The sequence below is a fragment of the Vulpes lagopus genome, chromosome 7, assembly GCF_018345385.1.
Source record: "Vulpes lagopus strain Blue_001 chromosome 7, ASM1834538v1, whole genome shotgun sequence".
Lineage (NCBI taxonomy): Eukaryota > Metazoa > Chordata > Mammalia > Carnivora > Canidae > Vulpes > Vulpes lagopus.
The window spans coordinates 102,288,960-102,301,887 of NC_054830.1; the positions used below are offsets into that span (position 1 = coordinate 102,288,960).

Genomic DNA, 12,928 nt, shown 5'->3' on the forward strand with positions numbered 1-12,928 from the left:
AGTCCAGATACTACTTTCAGATTCAATTTCATGGGTCAGGAAATTATTCCAAAAAGCAGGAGCTTTGTTCCTCAAGGATCAAAACTTACCATGGAAAGATTCTGCCCTAGAAAAGACGATTATTTTGGGTAAAATGTAGAAAATATTAATTGGAAAAATTTTCCTTTAATATCAAATGTGACAGTTGCATTTTGCATAAAAACCATGGGGGCTAAGTATGATGACTGTATTTAAAATTTTTTTCATTGCTAAAATGTTGGTATTATAGCTTACATAATATAAAACTAGAAACACACTGAAGACACTGTTCCTTTTCCCATGGAAACTCTAAAATGTCTTATGGCATTTGCTTGATACATACATTATAGACATGAGAAAGATATATTGGTTAATTAAAAAGATGATGTTAAGGTAGAAGTTTTTCTATTAAATTATATGTTTACAAACAACAGCTTTTTATTCATTTTAGAATCTACCCAGTCCTTTTATTTTCCTCCAAATATTATTGAAAGTTTGATAACATTCAAATTCGTATGGTGAGATCCTACTATGTTCTGAATCTCTGTAAGGTTATAAACATTTTATCTCATATTCTCTTATTTAATTTTCTAGGTGAGTATTTTTTTAAGGTTCCTTTATTTATTCATGAGAGACACAGAAAGAGGCAGAGACAGAGGCAGAGGGAGAAGCAGTCTCCCCGCAGGGAGCCAGATGTGGGGATCATGCCCTGAGCTGAAGGCAGAAGCTCAGCTCAACCACTGAACCACCCAGGCGTCCCTAATTTTCTAAAAAATATTCTATCTTGGATTTTTATTCTTGTTTATTAGCCTGGGAGCACCCCCATTACATTTTTTAAAGTTTTTAGGGTTGCCTTTTCTGTATACCCAGCTGAGAGTAATAGGAAATTCCATCTTGGCAGAATGTGGATTACAGCCTTCTTACACACCATTATATACTAATAACTGGTTATTGCTTGGTTGGAATGGGAGGGTGGTGAGAGTTCAACATGCCTTTTTATTGTGCATTGGCTCTTGCTCCCAAATGCTTTTCCTGGTTTCTCAGTGAGTACCTTCTGGCCATCTTCTCATGACTTTTCTGTGCAGCTTCAAGCTATCCCAGTCTACACCTTCTGCCAGACAGTAGCAAAGTTGATAGTAAACTGTCATATTTAAAAACGACTATAGGGGATCCCTGGGAAACTTAAACTTCTATCCAGTCCTACTGCTGAAACCACTGGATATGCATTCCCAAAGAGGATAGCCTTCTCAATTCTTCCTCAGGACCAGCACCCCATTGTATTGTGCAGGCGCACATCCCTCCCATCAGGATCCGCTTTCGTGTTCCTTATATTTGAGTCCAGCCAGTTAGTAGATATGTTAATATTATAATAGTCTGCCAGCATTTTACCCAGCCTACAAAGACCAGTTTCTCTTTATTGTACATATGTTTCTAGACGTTAGTGGGATATTGCATTACCTGCAGATAGGATTATGTTGAAACTGCTCCCAACAAAGAAACTCAGGGTTCCATATTTAGCCATAAATAGGAGCAGCAGAAATTTGAAGTTTGTATTTTTCCTTAGCAATTTTTACAAGTCCTGATCACATGCTCAGCCACTAGTTATTCTTAGGATGAGAATGAGGGTTAGCCTCCCATCCCTCCAGTACTTGGTACAAATGGGAAACTTTGCTTAAGCATTTGTTGGGAAGGTGCAGAGACTTGCAGGGTCTCACAGACACCAAAAATTTGATGTCTCCATGTCCAGCATTAAAAATCCCAGAGTTTCTGGATTTTTTCCACCCATAAACCTTTTCTTATTTATATTAGTGTAATTGGAACTTCCTCCTGTAATTATCCTTTATCTTAATTCCACCTTCCTTCCTTATTTATACTGGCAGTGCAGTATTCCAATTCTGATCATCACAATGCATTATCTTCTGTTTGTTTATTTATTTATTTATTTATTTATTTATTTATGAGAGAGAGAGAGAGAGGGAGAGAGAGAGAGAGAGAGCAGAGAGGCAGAGACACAGGCAGAGGAAGAAGCAGGCTCCATGCAGGGAGCCTGACATGGAACTAGATCCTGGGTCTCCAGGATCACGCCCTGGGCTGAAGACGGCACTATGCCAAACCTCATGAGCCACCTGGACTGCCCTATCTTCTGGGTTTTCTTCTGTCTTGTAGTTCATCTCATTTATAATCCATGCCTCATAAGACAGACAGATGATTCATTCTAAAACAACACTCTCAGTTGTGTATATTCCACAATGTTTCCTATTAGCATTCCCCCCCTCCCTATCTGTTGTGTAAGATATAAGGGAGTCCCTCCACACATATTCAAAAGCAGTTTTCCTTTAGTGCAAACCAGGAAACTCAGAGTGGGTTGCATTGCTCAATTCTTTCCTCTCTCATCCCCCATTGTCACCGGCTCCTGTCAAGACAGTGATCCTCCCTATCTGCCCACACACCTGCTTTCTATTCATTCATTCATCCCTCAATGTGTATTTCAACTCCCTTTTTCTCCTGGGAGCCTTCATTTCAAAAAATATTGTAGTTTGATCTTCCCTTTCCAAACTCTGTTTTCACGATCACAGAGTTCAGCACTTACTGTCATAAGCTCTAAGTTATTTTTTAATGTATTTTTTGCTCAGCAGTTTTGCAAGCCTATAAATGAGGTAACAATGCCATTTTGTTTTGTTTACTATGGTTTACCTAACACATTTATCTGTGTTTCATAGTTTTCCAAGAAATATTTTCAATTGACTAATTTATTTAAGATCTCACCTACATTTAGAAAGACCAAACCTAAAATTTAATTTCTATATTTGTTTGCTTCTATCCAATTATTATTTTAAAGGAAAGAACAATAAGAATATAGAGGAAGATTAATAGTATTACCTGAAACAAATTTGGCATTATAGGGTACACTCTCGAAAATTCTTTTTAGAACATGATTCAAAGAATATAAAATAAATGAGAAAGTCAAATCAGAATAGTACAGAAATATAAATGATAATATGTAAACTATTGCAATGTAAATAAATTAAAATATAACCTATTCAGTTATGTTAACTCTCAAACTAAAAAAAAAAATAATAGTTACCCTGGAACTAAATGCCAGCAATAAAAATTCAGTTCAATACAGAAGAGCTAACATTGTTATGTTGATGTTGAAAATATTTACAGAAAATCATATTGCAGCATTTTTTCACTTATATAAGATAATGTGTTTAATTCTTACAATTCACTGAATTTTGTATCTGTGTGTGCAATTGCAGCAATCTGTTCTAATTCATAAATTTTACTTTCTGCACCTGGAGTTTGGACCTTTTAAGAGGTCAGAATAACATATGCACAATTATGTACGGTTGAAGGGAATTCATATTTTTAAGCACTCACTGTATATCAGATACTAGGCTAGGTGCTTTTTTGACATAGTCTCATTGAAACCTTCCAATCATAATTTGAGTCATGTGTTTTAGCCACCATTTTAGAGCTAAGGATACTAAGGGTTAGAGAGGTTAATTATTTAATGTGTAATCACTTAGTAAATTAAAAATACTGAGATTTCAATTTATTCTAGGACTCCGGTGACTCCGCTATTAGGCATTCCCAAAGAAAATGTATCCCAGTAAGGTTTTAATAAAACCTAATTATCCATGTATTGGAGCAATAACCCTGATCTTTAGAAAGTTGATACATAAGTGGTTAAAGAGAGATTTAATCATTGTACTTGTATAGTTATTTGAGAAGATAGAAAGCTTGCTTAGTTTAAATCCAAGCCTGGGAGGACACCTGGGTGGCTCAGTGGTTGAGCGTCTGACTTGGGCTCAGAGCGTGATCCCAGAGTTCTGGGATTGAGTCTCACCTTGGGCTCCCTGTGGGGAGCCTGCTTCTCCCTCTGCCTATGTCTCTGCCTTTCTCTCTGTCTCTCATGAATAAATAAATAAAATTTTAAAAATCAATCAATCAATCAATCCAAGGGGGAAAAATTTTCACAGATCGTGCCCAAATTGTGTGGGTATCTTTTATATGATATATATCTCTTATGTCATACATATTTTATGTCATTTATATCTAGCTGTATCTATCATATATATGATAGAAATATGTCATAAATATGTATATATATGATAGAAATATGCATACATAAACCATTATGTGTCATTAATTACAAAAGTAAAATCTATGGAAAGCCACATAATCTTTCTGCATTTAGACAATGGTGATTAATGGATACTTTATTCTCTCATTCATGTTCTTAGGTTTTAATGCAAATTTTATGTAAATTTGGCCATCCTCATTTTTTTTTAACTGTATTACAGACAACCTGCAAATTACACTCATGTGCTTAGCATTACTCATGGAATTTCTTTGAATTAGTATAAATTATTCAACTGGAGTACTGCATCTTCCAGGAATTGAATACTGTCTTCAATAGAGATGGTTTAAAAATATTTCTTGGACATATGCCAAAGTGTTTGATGCTGTAAAATACCCCACCCCTTGAAAATTAAATGTTTGGTGTTAAAATATTTTATGTTTTGTGAGTTTCTTAGGTTGCATGTGAAAATGGAAAGGAACCACACACATATGTCTACCTCATTGTTTTGAATTAGTATATCAAAATATTCCATAAATTTCAAAGCGATATGTAATTACTAAAATTGTTTAGTGTTAGCATGCTATTCTGATGTGAATTGGCATAATGTGAACATAAGTCATATGTTGAGAGACCAAAGGAAGGATTCATACTCATGCCAATTCATTTCTCCATGCATTGCCTTACAATTTATCGAGTAACTTATCAGGCAGTCTGATAGAGGTTGGGTGATATAAAAACAATATGACATGACACAGACTTCAGGGATCATCATTTTATGTGTTCTGTATAATTATTCTTTTACTTTTTTTTTCTTTTTGAAAACTGGTATTGTTTAAAATTCTGAGCTTTTGTTTTAGGCTTTGCATTGTTTCCCTTTACGTTACTGGGATAGCAGGTTATTGGGAACCATGTGGTTAGTATGAGAAATGTTGGTAGTGCATATCAGTATCTAGGTTTCCTTTCACTCTTGAGTATGAAGGAAATTATATTTCCACCTTCCAGTTTTGTGGGGCCATGGGGTTACTTCTAGCTAAGGAAAAGTGTAAGTGTGCTTTTGTAGGCTTTCTGCCTCTGCACAAGATGTATCACCTTGAAATAATGGAGCCATTAGAGTAGATCATCCTGAATGCTTGACTTACTGATGAAAGACAGCTGCTGTGCCAAGTCCTTCAGTTCCATAGCCAATCGAGAAGTCTAAGACATATTTTTTTGTCTTAAACCACTAAGGTGTTTTTGGGTTTGGGTTTGTTGTTGTTACTGTTGTTTTCTTTGGTTTTGTTATAGCAACACTATGTCTATCCAATCTAATCAAATTGTTCTGGAAAAATGGGCATGGTAGTGTTTGGGTAATTCTAAAATCCAGAGTCTGTTTGTAAAGGTATATTTCAACAATTATTTTTTACTTTAAAATAGTTCTCTCTTTTCACTAAGTAATTTTTCCTTGGCAAAGCAGGTAACACAGGCCCCCAAATTGTAGTCTCGGGAAAATATATACCAAAATACTTAATAAAATCAGGTATTATTTCCTTAACAAATATCTTTAGATGAACCAAACAACATGAAATAGGGAAAAATATAAGACATATATCTAATCTTGAAATAGTACACCTCAGTTGAAGTATGACCAACTTTCTTGTAATAATAATACCTTTAGCTCTTTAATCATATCTGGCATTAGTGACAATGTTTTCCTTTTTTCTTAAATTAAAAAGATTCTCTATATATTAGATGATTTTATTGAGGTGTGGTGCTCAGAGTAATCTATGTTTAGCTCTTTCTTTTTTTGGAAGGTTCTAAAGCAACAGCCCCCCTTATGTCTTCTTTTTCTTCTTTTGACTTTTATAGTGGAAGTCTCCATATGCTTTCTCATTTTTACTTAAGAGATGTACTCATTTAAATGCCACCAACATGCCCTCCAGCATCATTTCTACAACAGCTAATTAATTAAACATAACTTATTTTTTTTTTACACACAGGACTGGAGTGCAAAAATAATTGTATACAATTACCTAGAATTGAAAGAATTTAAATATACCACAATGGAAGGGGGCACAGCAAATTATGCCTCTTGAAGTATTTCATGCCAATCATTAATAGCCTTTAAAATAGTTGTGGGACATTTAAATTTACCTCTATAAATTTTATTCAACTTTTAAGAATCAGAGCTATTATTACATTTGAAATTCAGCCTGACTTTGGTGTTACATCCTTTCAACAATTTGTATTAACTGTGTCTACTTGTTCCTCTCACTTAATTTCACCTCAGAATGGAGTTCAGGAAATCTTTGTAGGGCAGCACAATTCATTTTGGGGATACTATTAGTTTTTAAACATTTTTCCTTAGCAGTGAACAAATTTATTTCATATTAGTAGTTTGCTCCTCAGGGTGGCATAGGACTCACATACTTGCAAAAAACAACCTTTACTCAGTTGAATGCTTGTAGTGTCGATAATCAGACTATATGGTTAACTGTCCTTTTACTGGAAAGTTAGCTTATCTACTTTTCAAGCACTCTCATCTGACATAGAATATTAATAAAGACTTTTATGAAAACAATTTATATAAGGATTCCAATAGATCTACTGGCGTTATCTTCTCTGTCTTAGTACTAATACATGGAAAGAATATTTTGTGGTTAATTAAGCACAATGTTCCCTGCTTGATTTTTTTGCCTGTTGTCCTAACTCAAGTAGTACTTCTCCAGGTGTTCACCAAAATAAAAATATTATCATAATAGGCTTAATATACATATGTTTATTATTCTCTGTGTTTGCATTGTTATTTCCTCTATTTTGAGTACTCAGAACACTGGACTTACTGTCCGATAAATATCATGTGATACCAGGGATGCTCTATGATTTGCAGCTGATGCCCTGTCAAGTTCTCATCTCTCTCCCTTGGTTTTTGAGAGAGATGTTAAAACAATCATTTTCAGTTTGCCCCAGCCTGAAAACCACTTCTGCGATACAAACTGTTGTATTAGAAAAAGATACTTTGAAAAGTTTCCCATAGACATATTGAGGCACATGAAAAGGTCTTTGCATGTGTCACTATTATTTTCTAGTGTTGCTGAATTGGTTTTATTGTTAGTGGGAGATAGATGGTAAGAGATGTTTTTCACAATTTCAGAAATGGAGGAAGGACGGGGAAACATAAAAAGATAATAAAAATGAGATTAAGGAAAGGCAATATTGTACAATATGTTTAATTTCCCTGAAAAAAAAATGTAAGCATGGAGTTTTGTTACTGACCCTGTATGCTTTTGTTTGTCATGTAGGTATTGATTCATTGTCAAGTAAATACCTTTTCCCTGTTCAATTGTTTCATTGACATAGAATGTATCTTTTTCTCTATATCTTGCTATTTCTAAATTAGTCCTCAAATATGTATACTTTACTTATTCATTTAAATAGTTTTTCTACCATATAATGTAGTTCTGTGAATAACTCACTGAAAGCAGAATCTCCAAATGACCACTTATTTTCAGCCATGTATGATATCATACGTATGCATTTGTGTTTTTAACGTATATATAGTTTGCTTTTTCCACAACCACCAAAACTGCTTTGACCTTGTATTTGATCTTTTTAAAATATGCTTTTTATTAAGTAAAATTTTACAATAGTCATATAGATACTTACAATGATTTTTAAAAATCCCTAAAGAATATCACATTTTTTGCTGAAGATACTGAGCAATAATAGTAAGTGGCAGGGTGGGCAGGCTTTAGGAGAATGGGGCTAGGCTAATAGGAATAAATATGGAGGATTTTACATTGTCCTGCCAATGGCTACCTACTTGAGAGTGAGAATCTGACTTCAACCTCTATCTTTGCTTTTGAGATATCCATTATAACTTGGACATGTGTACTGGTTCCTACATATGGAATGCAGAGACTTGACACATATGTGTGACAATGGCAGTATTCTCATATGGATCTCTGAGAGTGAGGATGTTTTTGGTGTAAGATTAAATGAATATAACCAAGGAGATTTCTGAGAAAGATCATATGGAGGATTTATTCTGGAATTAAGTTTTCTTGGTATTATATGACACACCAATACTCTGTTAAACAGACATACAAGTTGTCCATAAGCCATAGTGTAGGATTTATTTTTCTGACCTAAAACTCTACCAAGTCAAATAAATCATGTTTCATAATTAGGTAGCTGTGTAGTTGCTATATTACTCAAAATACTGAATTGGTTGGATTCTATCTCTACTTTTGTAGGATTCCCTTTAGGTCACCTGCTTTTTTTTTTTTTTTTTAAGATTTCATTTCTTTATTCATGAGGGAGAAAGAGAGACAGACAGACAGAGACAGTGACACAAGCAGAGGAACAAGCAGCCTCCATGCAGGGAGCATGATGTGAGAGTCGATCCCAGGTCTCCAGGATCAGGCCCTGGGCTGAAGGCGGCTCTAAACTGCTGAGCCACCCGTGCTGCCCTGAGGTCATCTGCTTTTTTAAAAGAAATCTCCTGCCAAGAAAGACTTAAAAGAGTACTTCCAATGATTACATGTATGATCAAGTTTTGTTTCCAAGTGTTATTTTGAGAGAATAGTTCTTATAAAAATGTCACTGTATCTTCGTGAAGTACTATAACTTGTCAAAAATATTTGTCTCAAAAACTCAGACATTTCTTCCGTCAAAAAAGAAAATTTGGACATTTTGTTCTATCAACATGTATCTAAATAATTACAAATATTTTCTATACTGAAAAGAAAATCAAGAAACCTGAGTCAAGAGACTATATTCAAATTTAAGGAAATAACTACTGATAAGCCTCCCTCACTAATATTCCTGCAAACCTTCCTTTAGGAATGAGGAAAACCATTTTTCAAATTGTATGTACAAAAGTCTTGATTGGTATTCACAGCTTGCATTTTTATAGAGAAGCTCAGATTTTAGTTGTTCTCCTGTGTCTTTGATTGTGACTGTTCAGTCTGCATTCCAGTGCATTAAAAAGGTTCAGTACTATAATTCTTGTGTTAATTTGATTAATGTACTCTTCCAATGAACACAGAAATGATCTGAGCAGAAAACAACTGAGGTTTTGGCAAGAAATTGTACCACCCATGCCTATTTCTTTAAAAATTCTACTGAAGAGGGGATCCCTGGGTGGCTCAGTGATTTAGTGCCTGCCTTTGGCCCAGGGCGTGATCCTGGAGTCCTGGGATCGAGTCCCACATTGGCTCCCTGCATGGAGCCTGCTTCTCCCTCTCCCTGTGTCTCTGCCTTTCTCTCTCTCTCTCTCTCTCTCTCTCTGTGTGTGTGTGTGTGTGTGTGCGTGCGTCTTTCATGAATGAATGAATGAATAAATAAATAAATAAATAAATAAAATCTTTAAAAAATTCTACTGAAGAGAATTGAAGTTCTCATTGAAATGTGTGACATCATTGATATGTCAAATATAATTGAATTTTTAAAAAGCATGAAGTCATCATTCCAGAATCCTAAAGTCAGCCTTTATTTTTTTTTTTAATTTTTATTTATGATAGTCACGCACACAGAGAGAGAGAGAGAGGCAGAGACATAGGCAGAGGGAGAAGCAGGCTCCATGCACCGGGAGCCTGATGTGGGATTCGATCCCGGGTCTCCAGGATCGCACCCTGGGCCAAAGGCAGGCGCCGAACCGCTGCGCCACCCAGGGATCCCCTAAAGTCAGCCTTTAAAGACATTACTGAAGTTTTACATTTAACTTCCATAGTAATATCACTCCTTTTTAGCAGAATAGTCTTTTTCTATTGCCAAGCCTCAGATATTAAGGTAAAAAGTTCTCTTCTGATAGAAGACAGATCACATTTCTTGTGGTCAAACATGTATTCCTTGTAGAATAAAGACACAAAGTTCAATTTTATTGTGGCATGGTTTTGTTCTAACTAATTCCTATTAAAAAGTAAAACTAACTTTTGCTCACTAAAAATAGTGTAGTCTTATCCTGTCTTTTCCAGTTGTCACATTTAGGAGCATTATTTTGGGGGCTACACTTATGCTTGTTATTATTTTACAATATTTATTTTTACCATGTAGCAGGACTTTAGCATATACTTTATAATTTTATTTTATTTTTAAAATATTATTGTTTATTTATTTGTGAGAGAACACAAGCGGGGTGAGAGGCAAAGGGAAAAGGAGAGTCTGTACTGAGCCAGAAGCCCAACTTGAGACTCCATCCCAGGACCCTGAGATCATGACCTGAGGCAAAGGCAGAGGCTTAAGTAACTGAGCCACCCAGGCCCCTAAACTTTATAATTTTAAAATATACTAAGTAAACTTTAAATATCTTCTTTGGGAATTATTCTGATAACTTTTATTTCAAAGCAATGCACAGTTTTTCTATATATGTTCAGTACATTGCCCAAATTTCCAATGTGATCTTGATTTCAGATTTTTACCTTCATATCCTTAAATAAATAAGATTTTTTTTAATTTTTATAAGATTTTATTTATTTATTCATGAGAGACACACACACACACACACAGAGAGAGAGAGAGAGAGAGAGAGGCAGAGAGAGAAGCAGGCTCCATGCAGGGGGCCCGACGTGAGACTTGATCCCGGGTCTGCAGGATCACACCCCAGGCTGAAGGCAACACTAAACTGCTAAGCCACCTGGGCTACTCAATAAGTAAGAATTTAAAAGAACAAATGACTTATTATTGGTTTGAAAAAAATAAATACCCATGGAAACAATATTGTGCTTCAGGAACATCTTCATGCTCCTTGAGATTGGTTTGTAGGCTGGTTCTACTATCGACTTCTCGTGTGACTTAGGACAAACAATTTAAATCTCTAGGTCTTGGGCATCTGGGTGGATCAGCTGGGTTAAGTGTCTGCCTTCACCTCAGGTTATGATCTCATGGACCTGAGATGGAGCCTTACATCAGGCTTCCTGCTCAGCAGGGAGTCTGCTTCTACCTCTGCCCTTCCCCTCTGCTCATGCTCTCTCTCAAGCAAAATAAAATAAAATAAAATAAAATCTTAAAAAAAAACAAAACTCCGGGTCTCATGTTTCTCATTTGTGAAATGAGTCTGTCTATAAATTATTTCCAACTCTGGTAATCTATTTTGGATGAAGTTTCACCTCTTCTCCATCTTTGTATTTAGGTAAAGAGTTATATCTTCTTAAATTTGCACCAAAGTTCATGTAGAACTGAACATGAAAATCCCAACAGCATGACGTCATCTTGTCTTGAATGTTGATCTTGTTTCATACGCAGGTTTGCAATGTTATTTTCTCTTAGAAAATAAAATATGTTGGTGTGCCTTCTTTAAAGAATGGCAGTGGATAACTTAATTATTTATCATGTATTTATACCTATTCCTTGACAGACTCAAATAGCATTTTTTCCCATAAAATGTGTACTATTTTCTTCTCTTTTTTCATAATAGCAAAAGGCAGAGTTTCTTGAACTGGCACCAACGCTTAAATCATAAGGGAATCTTATGAAAAAGGTATTTTCTAGAAGTTAAAGATGATTAGAATTTATATTCAAAATTTACTTAGAAAAAATTGGATTTTTTGGATTCAAGTCTTTCCATTACTATTTTAGTCTGAATCCTACTGTACATACTTATGTATTTCTTATGAGAGTATTACAGATGGAAGTATCATGCAGTTCATATGTTCCCATAGTCTTTTTATAAATAGAGTGCCTGATAATCCAAAAGGAAGAGTTTACCATGCCAAGATTAATTGCTTCCATCTACTGTACAGAAAACTGGCTCGTTACCGTTTCCTATTTTCCCTTAAACTGCACAAGGTTTGCAGGTCTCCAGGTAAGGAATAAGTGCTGATTATATTCATGGTAAAACTTTCCCTTGGGATTACAAGGCACCTCAGTTCTAAATTACTCCTTCCATTTCTGTTGTTTTCAGAACTAAACTTATAAGATCTTGGTTGAAATGGCCACAAAAGTAATATAAACAAAATGAGTGTTTTATACATTTTTATTTTGAAAGATGAGCTCATTAAAACTTTTATTAGTACTCATTTGACTATTAAAGTACCTAATTTTACATAGAATTACAAATTTTGTGAAAATCACTGTTTAGAAAGAACATTCTTCAGCCTTTCAGTTCTTTGTTTCACATCTGTTTGGAGTAGGGTTTTATTTTTTTTATTTTTATTTTTTTATAATAAATTTATTTTTTATTGGTGTTCAATTTACCAACATACAGATTAACACCCAGTGCTCATCCCGTCAAGTGCCCCCCTCAGTGCCCGTCACCCATTCACCCTCAACCCCCCCTCCTCCCCTTCCACCACCCCTAGTTCGTTTCCCCGAGTTAGGAGTCTTTATGTTCTGTCTCCCTTTCTGATATTTCCCACACATTTCTTCTCCCTTCCCCTCTATTCCCTTTCACTATTATTTATATTCCCCAAATGAATGAGACCATATAATGTTTGTCCTTCTCCGATTGACTTACTTCACTCAGCATAATACCCTCCAGTTCCATCCACGTTGAAGCAAATGGTGGGTATTGGTCGTTTCTAATGGCTGAGTAATATCCCATTGTATACATAGACCACATCTTTATCCATTCATCTTTCGATGGACACTGAGGCTCCTTCCACAGTTTGGCTATTGTGGACATTGCTGCTAGAAACATCGGGGGGCAGGTGTCTTGGCGTTTCATTGCATCTGTATCTTTGGGGTAAATCCCCAACAGTGCAATTGCTGGGTCGTAGGGCAGGTCTATTTTTAACTCTTTGAGGAACCTCCACACAGTTTTCCAGAGTGGCTGCACCAGTTCACATTCCCACCAACAGTGTAAGAGGGTTCCCTTTTCTCCGCATCCTCTCCAACATTTGTGGTTTC

The 12,928-nt window shown here is 35.5% G+C and overlaps 1 long non-coding RNA gene across 1 annotated transcript in view; it reads left to right on the forward strand.

Annotated features, from left to right (window-relative positions):
- Positions 1–12,928, forward strand: part of LOC121494299 — a 923,457-nt gene that overhangs the window by 587,339 nt on the left and 323,190 nt on the right. The window lies entirely within an intron of this gene.